General features: G+C 45.4%; 2 long non-coding RNA genes across 3 annotated transcripts; both read right to left on the bottom strand.

The window, feature by feature from the left end:
• Window positions 1-337: 337 nt before the first annotated feature.
• Window positions 338-4,713, bottom strand: LOC127321510 (uncharacterized). Of its 2 annotated transcripts, XR_007864128.2 has the most exons (4): window positions 4,552-4,712; window positions 4,321-4,399; window positions 1,632-1,805; window positions 338-837 (listed from the first exon to the last, which is right to left on the bottom strand). It is a non-coding gene; the product is annotated as an uncharacterized lncRNA (long non-coding RNA). The 2 variants fall into 2 exon arrangements; XR_011750159.1 differs by lacking the exon at window positions 4,321-4,399 and having other exon boundaries at window positions 4,552-4,713.
• A 1,047-nt stretch (window positions 4,714-5,760) lies between these two features.
• Window positions 5,761-15,002, bottom strand: LOC139834455 (uncharacterized). The gene is made up of 2 exons (XR_011750160.1): window positions 14,463-15,002; window positions 5,761-6,129 (listed from the first exon to the last, which is right to left on the bottom strand). It is a non-coding gene; the product is annotated as an uncharacterized lncRNA (long non-coding RNA).
• Between the last annotated feature and the right edge of the window lie 820 nt (window positions 15,003-15,822).

The raw sequence follows: 15,822 nt of genomic DNA, 5'->3' as shown, positions 1-15,822 counted from the left end.
GCGCACGATCCCGTGAAATTCATAGTGATCTACAGTTTATATAATGATGTTTTTTATTTTTACAAAGAAAATGATACTCTTTCTAGATACAAGGTGCATAATGTTTTGAGAAAAGTCTCCAAAATATAAGATATATTGTGTTGGATAACCTGTATCAATATTTTTTTAGGGATTCTCATGTGGTTATATTTTGAAAACTTCTCTATTTTATCATGTCAATTCAAAACCTTACGTACTTTTCTCTCCATATTCGTTTCTTAATTTCCATGCCAAATACTATACACCATATATCAAGAACCGGAGGGAGTACTATTTGATTAGGATAAAACACACGAAATAACAAATAGGGTAGCACACCATCATATACAATCAAGGAAATAGTGAAATATTTGGGGCCCCCCCTTGGCTCACGGTCCTGATAAATAATTTGTAAAACACTATTAAGCATATGTAGAAATCGATGGTAATCAAACATCAAATGTAACACAACTATCCAATTGGTGAAACACTATGTAAATCTTCATTAGTACAACATGTCTTTTACTACGGACTAACTGTATAGTCAACAAAATATACACTGCTTGCTCGAAAGACAGTTGGACTGAGACTTCTCCAATAGGATGATGTGTATGACGGAGAGAATGTCACCATCACTTCGCCCATGGTGGGTAAACTGTTGTAGAATGGCTTAAGCTGCATTGATTATTACCCTGGATCATGTTGTAGAATGGCTTAAGCTGCATTGATCATTACCCTGGATCATGTTGTAGAATGGCTTAAGCTGCATGGATCATTACCCTGGATCATGGTGGGTAAACTGTTGTAGAATGGCTTAAGCTGCATTGATTGTCCATGGCTTAAACTTGGTAAAAAAGGACGGGAGATCATATTGGCTAAGGGTAAAAGGTATCAGCCTTACCTTGTACATAAAGAACATTTGTGCTTTCTTGTTTGTAGCCTGAGAAAGTAAATCATGTTTATGCATTTTTTTAGTTTCAAGTCAGTTGTAGATATAGATGCTCACTGAAATCTTATTTTAGTTCAATAACAGATTTTTTTTTACGTGTCAATAACAGATTTTAGTTCACAGGGTTTAGCAGAATATTTGGATTGGCTTGGGTTTCTGGTTTTGCTTTAGTTTTTTGTAAAAATAATTGGATAACAAAACCTGAGTGAAGAAACAACATGCTATTTAACTCGTGTGGCTAAACCGGTCATACATGTTATAATGCACAAAATAAGTATTACTTCCTGTTCCAAACTACAAATTTCAGGAATAATGTGTAACCCGGAACTACAAGTACGAGTACAGTACATGTCTTGTTAATTTGGATGCCACACTAATGACTTCGTCACTACTACAAAACTACTATGAAAATGAGCAACCCGAAGGTTCATGGAATCGAGTTTAATTGTCGAAACTGAATATATATGCTATAGGACTCCTGTGAAAATTGGTTGGTAGGTGTAAACTGGGTTGTGGTCTTGATGTACATCTACTACTCTGAATACTACCAAGCCTAGGTTGATCAAAAGTAGGAATGAATGAACATTACCTATTGAACCAAAAAATGGCACGTGAGTGCAACATTCAGTTGAGTCTATGTGGAAAAAATGGAGTGTAATCTTACCTGATTGAGGATGCGTAATTGCATTTGACAATAATTATGCTTCTATTGGCAGACCTAGAATTGTCATGAATTGCTGTCATCTTGAAGATGATGAGTGCCATCATAAAATACAACAAAGTGAGGCTTGCAGACTGAATATCCTCGAAACAAGAATAGGCATTTGCAGCTTGTAGCCTGCAAGGCCGTAACCTATCAGCAATGTGTGCCTACTTCTAACATCACCAAAATATTCTAGCTAGATATTGGTCCATGTTACTATAAATAAAAACTTCTACAATTATCCGAGGGGATGGAAAAATTGGGGTTTAGAAGATATATTGTTCTAGAACTATTACAATGCAGTATGTAAAGATACTTAATTAGGTGAATATCAGAAACATACTCATTTTGAAAAGTTAGATGAATGTTCAGGAGCAATAGATGTAAACATACAACAACAAAAGAAACACAACTAAACAGTAGAAATGAAAGAGTAAGCATCCCAACACCATGGCTTCATTAGATCATTATAGGTCATCTGAAGGGATAGGATGGCATGCCTACCAAGAAAATTCAAGTATCATCTGATAACAAAAAATACACTTACCGGAAACAGAGCCCGTTCGACAAGAGGAAAAGAAGGTCAAGGATACTTAACAACTCAGTGTCATCAAAGCAGGATTGCAAGTCCTGTACAAACCAGAACTAAAAGTGTTCAACAATATATTTTCTCTGTTACAAAATATAAGACATTTTAGTGAGAAAAATAGCCTACTAAAACATATTATATTTTGATATGGAGGTAATATTATTTAACTCTAAATGACCATTGTTTCGACACTGGAAACTAAAACAAACATTAGAAACTCCATAGCATATAGCAGTGACTAAAGGGCATAACACTTTATAGACAACTATGATATGCACTTTAAATGAAGTTGCAATCACATGAACGGGTCAATACGTCACTGAAGTTTCATTACCAATGAAAAAAACCCGGAGGCGAACATTAATCTAACAGTTACCACTGAGCATACATGGAACTACACAAAAGGTTAAGCAGATGGCAAGAATGCTGGAATGTATTGGTCAGTGAGACCAAACCCAAACAAACCTAAGTAACACACTAAGAACCGGAAAACCAAAACTGATCCCGGGTGCATATGCACCCTATATGTATAAAACATATTTTAAAAACGTAAAAAATTTAGGAAAAAAATTTAACATGTAGAGAGACATGTTCTATGTCTGCGCGTCAAGTTTCACATAAAACCGACAATTTTTGTATCCTGTGTAAAAAAGACAAACAATGCTTCGAGAAATAGACTATTTTAGCACCAAAAATTTATCTTTTTTTGCACAGGGCACAAAACATATCGGTTTTTGCTGAAACAACTTTATAAGCATGTACCATGTCAAGGTATACGCGAGGCATTTTTATTTGTATTTTTTGACATTTGTAAATATATTTAATATGTATTTTAAATAAAGGGTGCATATGCACCCGGGTGCAGAAACACCATGATTTCTTGAATAAACACAAATTGTACCTTTCTCACTTAATATTGTCATGTTTCAAGTTTCAAGAGTAACACCACTACTCATTTTAAATTTGGCATGTGAACTAAACTAAGGAAGATATCATTAGAAATGCAAACCGTGTCTAGCATTGTTTGTTAAGATAATTTGGCTCATATTTCAACCCACACAGTTGTACTGCATTACATTTCGACTTAATTTATTCAGTGGCCCAAATGGAGACCCCCTGCCTCGTTTCCAACATTTTTATTTATTATTAGAGTGATATCTGACTTACTTTAAGAGCCAAGCTTCAGCTTAAAACAATTAGTACTCTTTAATATGCAACTGTCATGAATATAATTGCAGCATTGACATATAGACAGAGCCAATAGCAAGCGAGTGCTTGTTCCTACCCCAAAAAGAGGAGCAACAAGATTAGTCTATTCTCAAAATTAGTTATCACTTGAAGAAAGAGTACCCAAATATCACGATTTTGGTTCTTAAAATGATTACTTTACCACACCAAACTAAAAACTTCCGTTATCCATAATACAACAACTAAACAGATATTTTTATCTTCAGAATAAGGTGACCTGCAGACAATAAACATCTAGTATAGAATAAAAACATAAAAGAAATGTAGTGTCTGTGTTCGGCTGATCATACAAAATATTGGTTAGCGTTGTTTGCGTGAATTCATTATGGTGTAATGAGATATTGTTGTTGTGTAGCATCAGGCCATCAGCGTCCCGGAGCTAGCTCGGAGCTCTGCGCTTTCAGGTTTAGAAAGCCAGACATGATACAGAAGACCCATCACCTTTCAATTGTGAATATAGCTAGAGTATGAAAAATAGGAGAAACGCTTCTAATCCTTACAAACGTGAACTGAAGTTATACCAAAGCATTCTCCTTCTATAATAGATGTTGAATTGTATCCAGGGATGGTTTTACCATTGTGTATATAACCCCAATTCTAATTAAATCTAAATGAAGGAATCCATTGTCACCTATACAAATCACTTTCAACACTTTAAGGAATATATTTATCAAAACCATGGAACAAAGTAGTTTTTCCCCTCAGCAACAAAAGTACGAGCGTTCTTTTTCAAAAAAGTGAATCCTTGTTGATCCTTTATGGGATTAAATCAAAACATGGTCAAAGGATAAATAAGGAGGAAGAGAGGATCACCTCGTCTCAATGTCATGGAAAAGTGGCAGGTCGTGTTCTGTATGCAAAGCGCCACAATGACCAACCAGATCACCCAAACCTAAATCGATCATAAATCATGCATGCCTCAAGTAAAATACAAATATCAGCAATCACAACCAAGCTAGCATATCAACATCATCACGCCAACTATCAAACAAGCACTCAGCTAGCGACCATGAGGAGAGCATTACTTGGGATTTGGGAAGGTACCTTGCTAGGCGTTGGCAAGGGGCGCAGCGCCGCCGACACATCGGAGCCCCCAAGCACTGCTCCTCTTTCTCATTGGTCGAATATAAGCGATGATTCTTGCTACTTACATCTCCAAAGGTCACCAGATAGTCTATTTTCTTCTCTTTAAATAGCACATACAACCATATTAGCTAGGATTTTTATCAAGCACCTTCTAAAGCACAGACAAAAACGGATTTGCACAAACAAAGATGAGATTTTCACCGCACAACTGAGACATGCAGAGAGAACCTTATGGTCTTTTTTGAAGAACAGGCTGTTGTGCCACTGCTCGGCGTCCTCCGTGGCAACAAAGAGGCAGAGTAGGCCACGAAGTCCAAGGGCGGAGCTCCACCAGCGGCTCCACCCGGCGACGGCACGACGACATGCGGCGGTGCGAGAGGTGGGCTATGCAGCTCCTACTGGACACCAGAAGCTCCTCTCGGCGACGGTTAGGCCACCCGCTTGCTCGTGCTGGCTGAGGAGGCTGAGGCATGCGGCCAGCCCTTGCTCGACGCTCTCCTATCGGCCACCAGCAGGTCCTCTCGACGACGGTTAAGCCTTTGTATATAAATCGTGGATAAATGAAAGACATAATATATTAAGATATTCTAACCTAAAGCAATAGCAGCAGGTTCACTTGGAAATGTAAACAAAGACCCTAAGATAGGCATGAATTCCTACACGGTAGTGTCAACATCAGTTTTTTATACAGTTGCAACTTCACTGCAAAATGCAAGGCTTGTTGCTCCCACCTCTTATCCCGCGAGGCGCCACTGTACTTTTCTTTCATGGGTGCATTTTTTTATAATCCAATGATCTACATGACCAAAAAAAGCTTGAAAAGTTTAATATCTCTGCATCTTGTTTTTCCTGAGTAAGTTCAATTAGAATTGTCAATTATCTTGCACACCTTGCTGTAGCGTAATTCTGGCCAAATACAATACAAAGTAATGGCACTCAAGATGCACTTGAGATAGTAGAGAGGGAAACCCATGAATGGGGAACCCAAGGAGCAAGTCCCAACATGCAAGATCAAGATACAGAGAAATTCGAAATACCAACCTACCCAAGACATTCTTTTCAGCGAGATTCGTATTATTAAGACAATAGCCTGAACTATTAATAAAAGAGCATTAATAAGTGAAATCCATTGGAGACAAATCACTTGATGATACTTATACAGATACCTTCTAAACTCGAATATAAGAGCAAACTATTCCATCAAAGCTAATAAGAGAACCAACACTTGAAGCAACACTAAGGTACACACATAAACTGGCAAGTACATTCCATACATGCTATCCTTTATGCCCCTTTCCATTGACTATTTGGAACATTGTGTTCTCTATGAATGGTACACATGTATATAGGAACAGAAATTGCAATATGTATGGAAAGAAAGATGGAGATCATTACGTCGATAGGGGACATGCCATCCCTGAGGAACATGCTGGCTTTTTGACATGGGCAATGACATGAGGGTGAGTATCTCCATGCAGTCTGCATAATGCTTCCGGTTCTCACTCCCAGACCAGCAGCTGTTCGAAGGTGTTGGAGCTAACAATACCAGAAGTAAAAGTTATGTGTGGTGAACATACTGCAAAACAAATTCCTTGTAAAAGAAGGGAAATAGAGAAAATCAAGAAGCGAGATAAAAGGGGATGCCTCGCCTAGAGCTTATTTTAATAGGTCACGCTGAATTGAAGGGGTAAATGTATATTCACAAGTTTTGGCTTGATAACAATTTAAAGCCTGAAGTTATCACCAGATTTTGGCCAAATCAGAGGTGGGCCGTAAGGGAGATGGGCTTGGAAGATTACACGTGGAAGATCTCTGAAGCGGCCTTACACGAAGAGTTTGGGCTAGATTGCCCGTGTATCTGTAACATAGTAGGTTACGTGTCGTTTTAGTTAGAGTTGGCCTCGTGCACGGTTGGGATTATTCCCACGTTAGAAAGTCCCCTGGACTATAAATATGTATCTAGGGTTTATGAAATAAACAACAACCAACGTTCAACCAACCAATCAATCTCTGCGCATCGCCAACTCCCTTCGTCTCGAGGGTTTCTACCGGTAAGCAACATGCTGCCTAGGCAGCATAAGCTTTATGTTGTTCATGCGCTGCTCGTATCGAAGCCTTTTTGATGGCGAGCAACGTAGTTATCATAGATGTGTTAGGGTTAGCATTGTTCTTCATTTAAACATGCTATCGTAGTGCAACCTCTTTGCATATCTAGCCGCCCTTACACCTATCTTAGGTGTAGGGGCGGCACCCCGCTTGATCATTATTTAGTAGATCCGATCCGTTACGGTTGCTCCTTGTTCATCAAGGATTAGTTTAATATCTGCAATAGTTAGGCCTTACAAAGGGTTGGAGGATCCAGCTGCACGTAGGGTGTCGCTTTGCTAGTCCTAGACAGGATGTTCCGGGGATCAACCTCGTGTTGGTTTTTAGGCCCTATCTAGGATCGGCTTACGATCACCGTGCGTGGCCGCGAGGCCCAATCGTGAGTAGGATGATCCGATTATGCGGTGAAAACCCTAAATCATCGTAGATTGAATTAGCTTTATCTTGATCAAGCAGGACCACCATATATTCGTGCACCTCGTACGAATCATGGGTGGATCGGCTCCCTGAGCCGATTCACAGGATAACCTGAGAGCCGATCGAGGCTCGTATTTAATGTTTACGTGTATGCCATGCAGGAAACTAAGCGAGGCATCTCCATCACCTTCCCGACCAGGCATAGGTCAGGTGGCACGCCCTGCATCAAGCATCGGACGTGTGTACTGTAGGCTTTGCGGGCCGGTCGCTCGGAGGGGACCTCGGCCAGCCACAGCCCTAGGTTGTTCCCGGCTCATCGTGCTGCCCGCCGCTGCCCGCCGGTGGGTTTTGACAGCAACACATTCTGGCACGCCCGGTGGACAAGTCATTATCGACCACATCGCCATCTACATCTGAGATGGCGGACGGCACTCCAGTCCACGTACGAGGATCCGACCGACGAGCTCAAGAAGAAGTATGACGAGATCAAAGTCATCCTCGAAGCCGACCTCATCGGCTCTTTCCACAACCCGTCTCCACATGGCATCATGTGGAAGGGGTTCTCGCCTAATGGTGCACTCGATGGGATAGACCTCTGCCCCGTCGGAAGAACGCACCAGGTCCCCGCGGCAGGAGATCAACTACTTGGTGGCTCACTCGCTACACCGGCCACTCCGAGAACCCGGTAAACACGTTGGAGCGTGTCGCCTCTCGCGTGATCCAGGAGATCATGAGGCACCGCGACTCGTCGTCAGGACCAGCTCTCGGGATGCATCAAGGAGAGTTGCCACTCCAGTCCCGTCCCACCGCCGCCATTTGCATTGGCAGCACCAGAAGTGCCGACTTCACCGGCATTCGTCGTCTACAAGATCGGTGGTGACCCTAGTGACTACCAGTTCTTGCATGAGGCGCATAAGGAGATCCCTCACGGGTACACGTGCACGTATGTGCCAGATTGCGGTAACTGGGCGCTCACGAACCAGGCCACAACATCAGGGACTTCGGGAAAATAGGAGGGACGTCGCCGACGTATCTTGAGAAGCGTACGTGGCTAACTAAGCACGCCACCCCGACGAACCTCCGTGAGCTCAGCTCCTGCAGCTTGGCTCAGAGCTGGAAAAGCAAGCATGGCTGGCTAAGTACGCCACCCCGGCAAATCTTCGTGAGTTCAACTCCCGCAGCCAACACTGACCGGATCAGATCAGCACCATACCGAGAGACCCGCCTCGGCATGGTGCCGAAAAGGAGGGCACCTGGCTATTCCAAGCCGTACTCTGACGAGTACGAGATGATCTCGCTACCACCTAAATATCGGCTCCCTGATTTCTCCAAATTCAGTGGATCAGATGGTTCCAGCTCCATCAAGCATGTGGGCCGATATTTGGCACAGCTAGAACGGCCTCGTTGTCGGATTCTCTACGCGTGAGGTTCTTCTCACAGTCCCTCACGGATCGGCTTTCGGGTGGTACACCTCGTTGCCACCAGACTCGATCCGGACTTGGAAGCAGCTGGAAGAACAGGCCCATATGCAAGTACCACTCGTAGGCTTCCGAGTCCGGCCTTGCCGATCTAGCACAAATACGTCGTAAGCGTGGAGAAACCGTGGACAGAATCACATCCAGCGCTTCAAGAATCTTAGGAAGCGATGTTATTCGGTTCATGTGACTGAAAAGGAAGCGCCGAGGTTGGCAGTAGCGGCCTTGCAACACCGCTCAAGGACATGGCCTCCCTGCGTACTTCCCTCACCGGCGCACATGGTTCGGAACTCGTCGGCATATGAACAGCGCCACCTGGACCTGTACCAGGACAAATTCGGCGTGCAATCGTCCTGGTCGAGGCAGAAGAAGACGAAGTTTCTGCGGAGATCAAGAGGTAGCAGTGGCTGAATGGACTCGGGGAGGAACCCCCGTATCCCGCAAATGGGTAAAGCCACCAGGCCCGCCTCAGTGGGGTTTGATTTTGACGTGACCAAAACCGAGCAAATCTTCGACCTCCCGCTCAAGGAGAAGCAGCTTGACGATTCCCGAAGGTCTCAAATTCCCCACGGTACAAGAGCTGAACGGAAAGCCATACCGCAAATGGCATAACTTCGCTCTCCCATGCCACCAACGACCGGCAGTGGTGTGGCGTCAGCACATCCAAGCGGTGATAGAAAAGGGGCGTCTGATTTTCAACCAGTACGCCCATGAAGGTCGACACCCAACCCTTCCCCCGCCGTTAACATGGTGGAATGCACTTGGCCTCGAAGGTTGCCAGCCAGGGTCCTCGTTCAGCATCAACAGGGTAGGACCTGCCCACCACTCGGGCAAAGATGGAGACGAGCGCAGCGGCACTCGTCGCAAGGACACTGCGCAGGCCGCACCACGCGATCAGCTCCGTCATGATGGCAAGCGCTACGTCACGTAGGGAGAAGTGAAGAACATAAGATATCGCCGACCCTCTCTCGATCACCTCCTCAACAAGTATGTGAGTCAAGCATGACCAACGCCGACGATCCAAACGATGATGATGAAAGAGATCGTTTGGCTAGAGAAGCCGAAGATATCGTCGGCATGATCGCGAGTGAGGAGGAGCACGAGCGCCGTGCCAAAGGAAAATCAAGGGAGCAAGATGACAACGACAGCATCGGACCGCCCCTTCTTCGTACACCGCCGGGATTCAGAATGAGCCGATTGCCCACAATCGGCAATTGCCCGTAATGCAACCAGAAGAAGAAGAAGGAGGCAGCCAACGTGTCCGTGTTCGTGCGCTTAGGGCCTCTCCCGCCACAAAGCAAACGCGCTGAGTCCCCTCGGTGGAAGATCTCGAGGATTCGAAGACGAGGGACAAGAAGAAGAAGACAGTACCACCGGCCAAGGTGGTGCCTCGATGGACTCAGCCGTTCACAAAGCGCAGGGTTCAGCGATTGCGCGGCCTGGAGGAAGCCGAAAGGTTATACTTGCATACGCTAAGGAAGGCACGACCTGATCCGGCTGTGAAAGTTCAGCGAACTCCCGGACGAAGAGGGTCGGCCCACGGAAAATGGAGTGGCGGCCCAAGCAAAGGAAAGCCGATGATGAAACATCGGCTGGCACAAACATGGTGTTCATCCTCCTTCGGAGTTCTGCTCCAGGATTAGACGAGGCACCCGTGGCACAACTTGATCGCGGCCCACGGCCGGTTATCTTTGAGAAGCCACGAGAAAGGAGCTACGTACATCTGAAGGCCCCGTACTTGCGAGGTTATATCGATGGGAGGCCTCGTAAATAAGATGCTGGTGGACACCGGAGCGGCAGTCAACATCATGCCGTACTCTATGCTACGTCGGCCGGGACGCTCTAGCTCAGATCTAATCAAGACCAACGTGACATTGAGCGATTTCAACGGCCAAGCTGCCCGACGCACAAGGTGTTCTGAACGTGGATCCGACCGTAGGAAGGAAAACTATCCCTACAAACATTCTTCATCGTCGATAGCACGAGCACTTATGCCGTTCTCGCTAGGAAGAGATTGGATCCACGCCAACCGCTGCATTCCTCCACGATGCACCAATGCATAATACAAAGTGGGATGGAGATGAGGAAGAGGTCGTCTGTGCCGATGACTCAGCCAAAATTTCAACGGGCCGGCATGAACGCATGGGAAGCAGCAGTGCCAAGAACCCCTCTCGTATATCAATTTGGATGATCATGCGAGCGCATCGACGTGACGAAGGGAAGGGTTAAGCTGGTTTTATCCACCGGCCTGACCATGTAGCTGAAGCAAAGCGATGAGCAAAACGTGGCAAGGCTGATCCTTGTGATCGGCCCCAAAAATTATGAAGGGGCATTACAGAACCTTCACTGCTTCAATCGATATGGAGGCCGATTCTAGCAATCGGCCAAAATTATCTTCACCACATGTTCTCGCTTGTGTTCAACATCGATCTATCGGGCAGTGGCCACGCCGGCGGATGAAAGTCAGCACGAATCCTCGCGGGAGCCGGCGTGCAAGTAAGTACAAGCCTTGGCTAACCACAAAGCCGATATCCGCAGTCACCGGGCAGATTCGGCTCGGGGGCATATAGTCGTAGGAACATGTGCAGATAAACATGTGTAAACATGTGCAAGAAACATTATGGGCCGATTAGAAAAAATTCGGCCGCAAAAAAAAATTCTACCGGCTATGTGCTCGTGGCTCACATTGTCGCCAAGATGGTCAACCCTTTGCGTCGCTTAAGCTCGTTGGTGTTTCATCTACAACATCGGCGCCCAAAGTGGGAAGGAAACTGATCAATGGGGGCAAGTCTCGGCTGATTCTTCATGGTGGCTATCTCGGATTACCAGATTACCTAAGGTCAGAGCCTTTTTGTTTGATTTGTGCATCCATGCCGGTATTCTCGCCTTGATTGAGGCTCCTGGGGGCAGCTCGCCCCTAAAATATCTTTTTGTTTTGGAGAGCCGATTTCGTTGGAATCGGCTGGTTCCATATTAATAACTTGGAAGCCAATGGTAACGTGTTTGGGCTGATTCATCACTATTCTCGCCTTGGGTGAGGCTTGGGGGCAACTCGCCTGAAAGTTTCTTGGCTCGGGAGAGCAAATTTGGTTGGAATCGTCTGGCTCTACATCACAACCGTTCGAAAAGGGGTGCTTTTGTTGGCGTAGGTATCAGCTTTAGCATCCAAGCTGATTCAGCTGACAGTTCCAGTGGCCCATGTACAGACACTTGCTCAAGACAAAACCCTCGGCTTACTACGATCGGCAGAGCTATCATCATCGGTACGACTGGCAAATTTGGAGGGATGACTGAATTGACCGGTCTCGCAGATTATCGTGAGAGACCGATGCGTTGCCATCGCTCATTGAACATTGATTGGGCTAACGGTCGACAAAGTCAGTATGAGGGAAAATCGGCTGAATCAGCATACAGACATCGGCAAAGTCAAAAGAAGTTTTCATTGATAATAAAATTTCTTACAAGGAGAAGCCGATTGTTCAACAAAAGGGAACGGATTACTACCGCCAACCCTATGCTAGTAAATCCCTACTCTAAGGATCGTTGTCATTGCCGGCTGTCGCCGAGGTAGCTGCCGCCATTGCTGCTATCGGCGAAGTTCTTCGTTGCTGCTTACCGTGACCTCAGCAGAGGCCTCCTCCTCGTCATCATCATCGTCCCCGTCCGACCAAGCCCAGCCCCGGATACGCTTTGGTGGTGGTTCGTCGGAGGAGGTGTCGTCCTCCCCGTTCCTTCTTCAGGTCTGGAGGAGACGTCTTCTTCTTCGTCGTCCTCTTCTTCTTTGGTGACGGAGGTGAATTTGCCCCGGAAGGGAGGGTCGTCGTCATCGCTCTCCGCTTCCAAGGTCTGGCCAACCAGGTGCACCGGAGGTCATCTTCTCGCTTCTGCTAGGGGCATGGCCCCATCTCGACCGTACGAGGTCCTCACCCTCCGGCACAAAGTCGAAGTCCCACTCCTGCTTGTCCCAATGTTTGGGAGCCCGGCGGCTGTACGCTCTCCATCCGGGTCGTGCTCTGGAACCAACTCGCTTTGAGGAAGAGGATTGGAGAGAGACGGAAGAGGAGGAAGAAGACGACATGGCTGAGGGAGAAGAGGGTTTTTTGGTGCCGATAGCTAGAACAGAGGAAGGGGATGAAGAGGGCTAATCGATCGGCACGGATAAATAATGAGAAATCTGGTGGAAATTTAATGCTATTGCGCTTTCCGAGGAGGTGATGCTAAAGCTATCGAATTTTGCAGAGAAACTGGAAAGACAGGGCATCATGATGAAGAATACTGCGACAGGTCTCGCTTCCGCCACGACATGACCCCTTCGAAGGAAAACAGAGTGGTTTTGAAATTATCATTGCCAAAACCAGGGGGCATGTGTTATCACCAGATTTTGGCCAAATCAGGAGGTGGGCCGTAAGGGAGATGGGCTTGAAGATTACACGTGGAAGATCTCTCGAAGCGGCCTTACACGAAGAGTTTGGGCTAGATTGCCCGTGTATCTCGTAACATAGTAGGTTACGTGTCGTTTTAGTTAGAGTTGGCCTCGTGCACGGTTGGGATTATTCCCACGTTAGAAAGTCCCCCGGACTATAAATATGTATCTAGGGTTTATGAAATAAAACAACAACCAACGTTCAACCAACCAATCAATCTCGGCGCATCGCCAACTCCTTCATCTCGAGGGTTTCACCGGTAAGCAACATGCTGCCTAGATCGCATCTTGCGATCTAGGCAGCATAAGCTTTATGTTGTTCATGCGTTGCTCGCATCGAAGCCTTTTTGATGGCGCAGCAACGTAGTTATCATAGATGTGTTAGGGTTAGCATTGTTCTTCGTTTAAACATGCTGTCGTAGTGCAACCCTTGCATATCTAGCCGCACTCTTACACCTATCTTAGGTGTAGGGCGGCACCCCGCTTGGATCATTATTTAGTAGATCCGATCCGTTACGGTTGCTCCTTGTTCATCAAGGATTAGTTTAATATCTGCAATAGTTAGGCCTTACAAAGGGTTGGAGGATCCAGCGGCACGTAGGGTGTCGTTTTGCTAGTCCTAGACAGATGTTCCGGGATCAACCTCGTGTTGGTTTTTTAGGCCCTATCTAGGATCGGCTTACGATCACCGTTCGTGGCCGCGAGGCCCAATCGTGAGTAGGATGATCCGATTATGCGGTGAAAACCCTAAATCGTCGTAGATTGGAATTAGCTTTATCTTGATCAAGCAGGACCACCATATATTCGTGCACCTCGTACGAATCATGGGTGGATCGGCTCCTGAGCCGATTCACAGATAACCCGAGAGCCGATCGAGGCTCGTATTTAATGTTTACGTGTATGCCATGCAGGAAACTAAGCGAGGCATCTCCATCACCTTCCCGACCAGGTATAGGTCAGGTGGCACGCCCTTGCATCAGCATCGGACGTGTGTACTCAGAGGCTTTTCGGGCCGTCGCTCGGAGGGACCTCGCTAGCCGCAGCCTTAGGTTGTTCCCCGGCTCTACTGTGCTGCCCGTCGCTGCCCGCCAGTGGGTTTTGACAGCAACACATGCATCGCCAAATTCTTTGATATTTCTGTAAATCTTCATCTTAAACTAATAAATTTTGCAAGAAATAGACCATATACGAGGACGTAAGAATAGTAAAAAGCAGAAATATGGTGGCATCAAAGATTAACCCATAAAAAAGAGATTCAATCGAATTTTCTTTGGTCTCGACCCAAAGAGAGTGAATTATTAGAAAATGAGGTGCTGTTACAAAAGTTTGTATGCTCATAATTAATCATCTTAGGCATAACCAGTAGGTAAATGGCAAGTTATTAGTGTGATAATACAAATCTAAGCATAGCTGAACTGAAGGAATATGTGAACAAAATATCAACAAACCTTCAAGCAGTTTGCAGATACACCAATGGATTGTTACATTCAGGCATATATTCACCACAGATTTCGCAGCTGATCAAAAATCTATTATTGTACAAAAAGGTCAAAATTAAATCCATGGATGCAGATCAATACTAATTATTCAAAAGTCAAATTGAGAACCAATTGGTTTTACATGGATGCACATCAAATGCGGTAATTATTCAGAAAAGGATGCATACAACCTAGCGTAGTCAACCAGGCTTCAGCTGGAGATGATCTCCATTACCAGACCCTAGCCAGCAAAGACAGTACCACCGAATTAAATCACAGTACTGATCCAGGCCATTTGAATCCAGATCCAAATGGTTCTGTAATGTGCAGTTCAGACATTCCATGAAATACAGCATGTGAAACATCCATAAATTCTTCTACTCACTCTCGAGCATAGTGGAAACCTAGCAAAGAGCTTCGCCATGTTTTCAACCATTTGTCAGGGAATGGTAATATATAATAACATAGTATTTCATATTTGTTCGTGGATATGCTTGACCATGGTAGAACCATGACACTGGAAGGACGTTCAACAAGCCGGACTCACGCAAGTTAGTCTGGTTAGCTCTGCAGGGCTTCTCCATGATATACGAAAACATTGTTTCAGAGACTTGAATCCATACTTCTTGAAATATTCTCGAAATCCATATACGCTATGTTCATAGTTGAACTGCACATAAGGAAACAGTATCACATCAGCTCAACCTGGAACCTAGTCTATAAAGGCATTAGACTGACATATAAATGAGTGATGTATTCTGCATGGAAACAGCGACACAAATGGCTCATGCACCTAATATTTTGAAATAATTTCAGAACATTGCTTACAGGTAGAACTTTTGTGGAATACTTTGTGATGCCCTGATCCGCAATCTTTTCTGGACAAAACAACGATGAAGCAACAGATCTCTAGATAGGTGACTAGTTGCTCATCAACTTTCTGAGAAAAGAACAACCATAATCAAAATATTTTACACTACAGGAAACAAAATATCACCACAGGAAGACCCAACTTCGCCGTTCGGCCCCGGAGAGAGAGCTCGAACCGGCGCCGTCGAAGCCCTCCTGCTGCCCAGAAAAGATGGTTGGAGCCGATGCAGGGGCGAAGAGAAGGCGGGGATGGAGGATGACGGGAGATGCAGGGCACTGTCGGGGCATTTCTTCCTCTTCCATCAAGTGTCTCTTCTTCAGGACCCTCCATCTCTTCTGCTGCTCCTCCTCCTCCTCCCGGTTCTCACCAGCAGGGCAAGGGAGCTAGCAGCCTCCTAGACGTGGTGATGGCAGAAGAGGGGATCGAGCTCGTGCTTATTGACAACATATTAGGTGGTCT

The sequence above is a fragment of the Lolium perenne genome, unplaced genomic scaffold, assembly GCF_019359855.2.
Source record: "Lolium perenne isolate Kyuss_39 unplaced genomic scaffold, Kyuss_2.0 unplaced49, whole genome shotgun sequence".
Lineage (NCBI taxonomy): Eukaryota > Viridiplantae > Streptophyta > Magnoliopsida > Poales > Poaceae > Lolium > Lolium perenne.
Note: the sequence above shows the minus strand (reverse complement) of the source record. Positions and strands in the feature narration are given on the sequence as shown.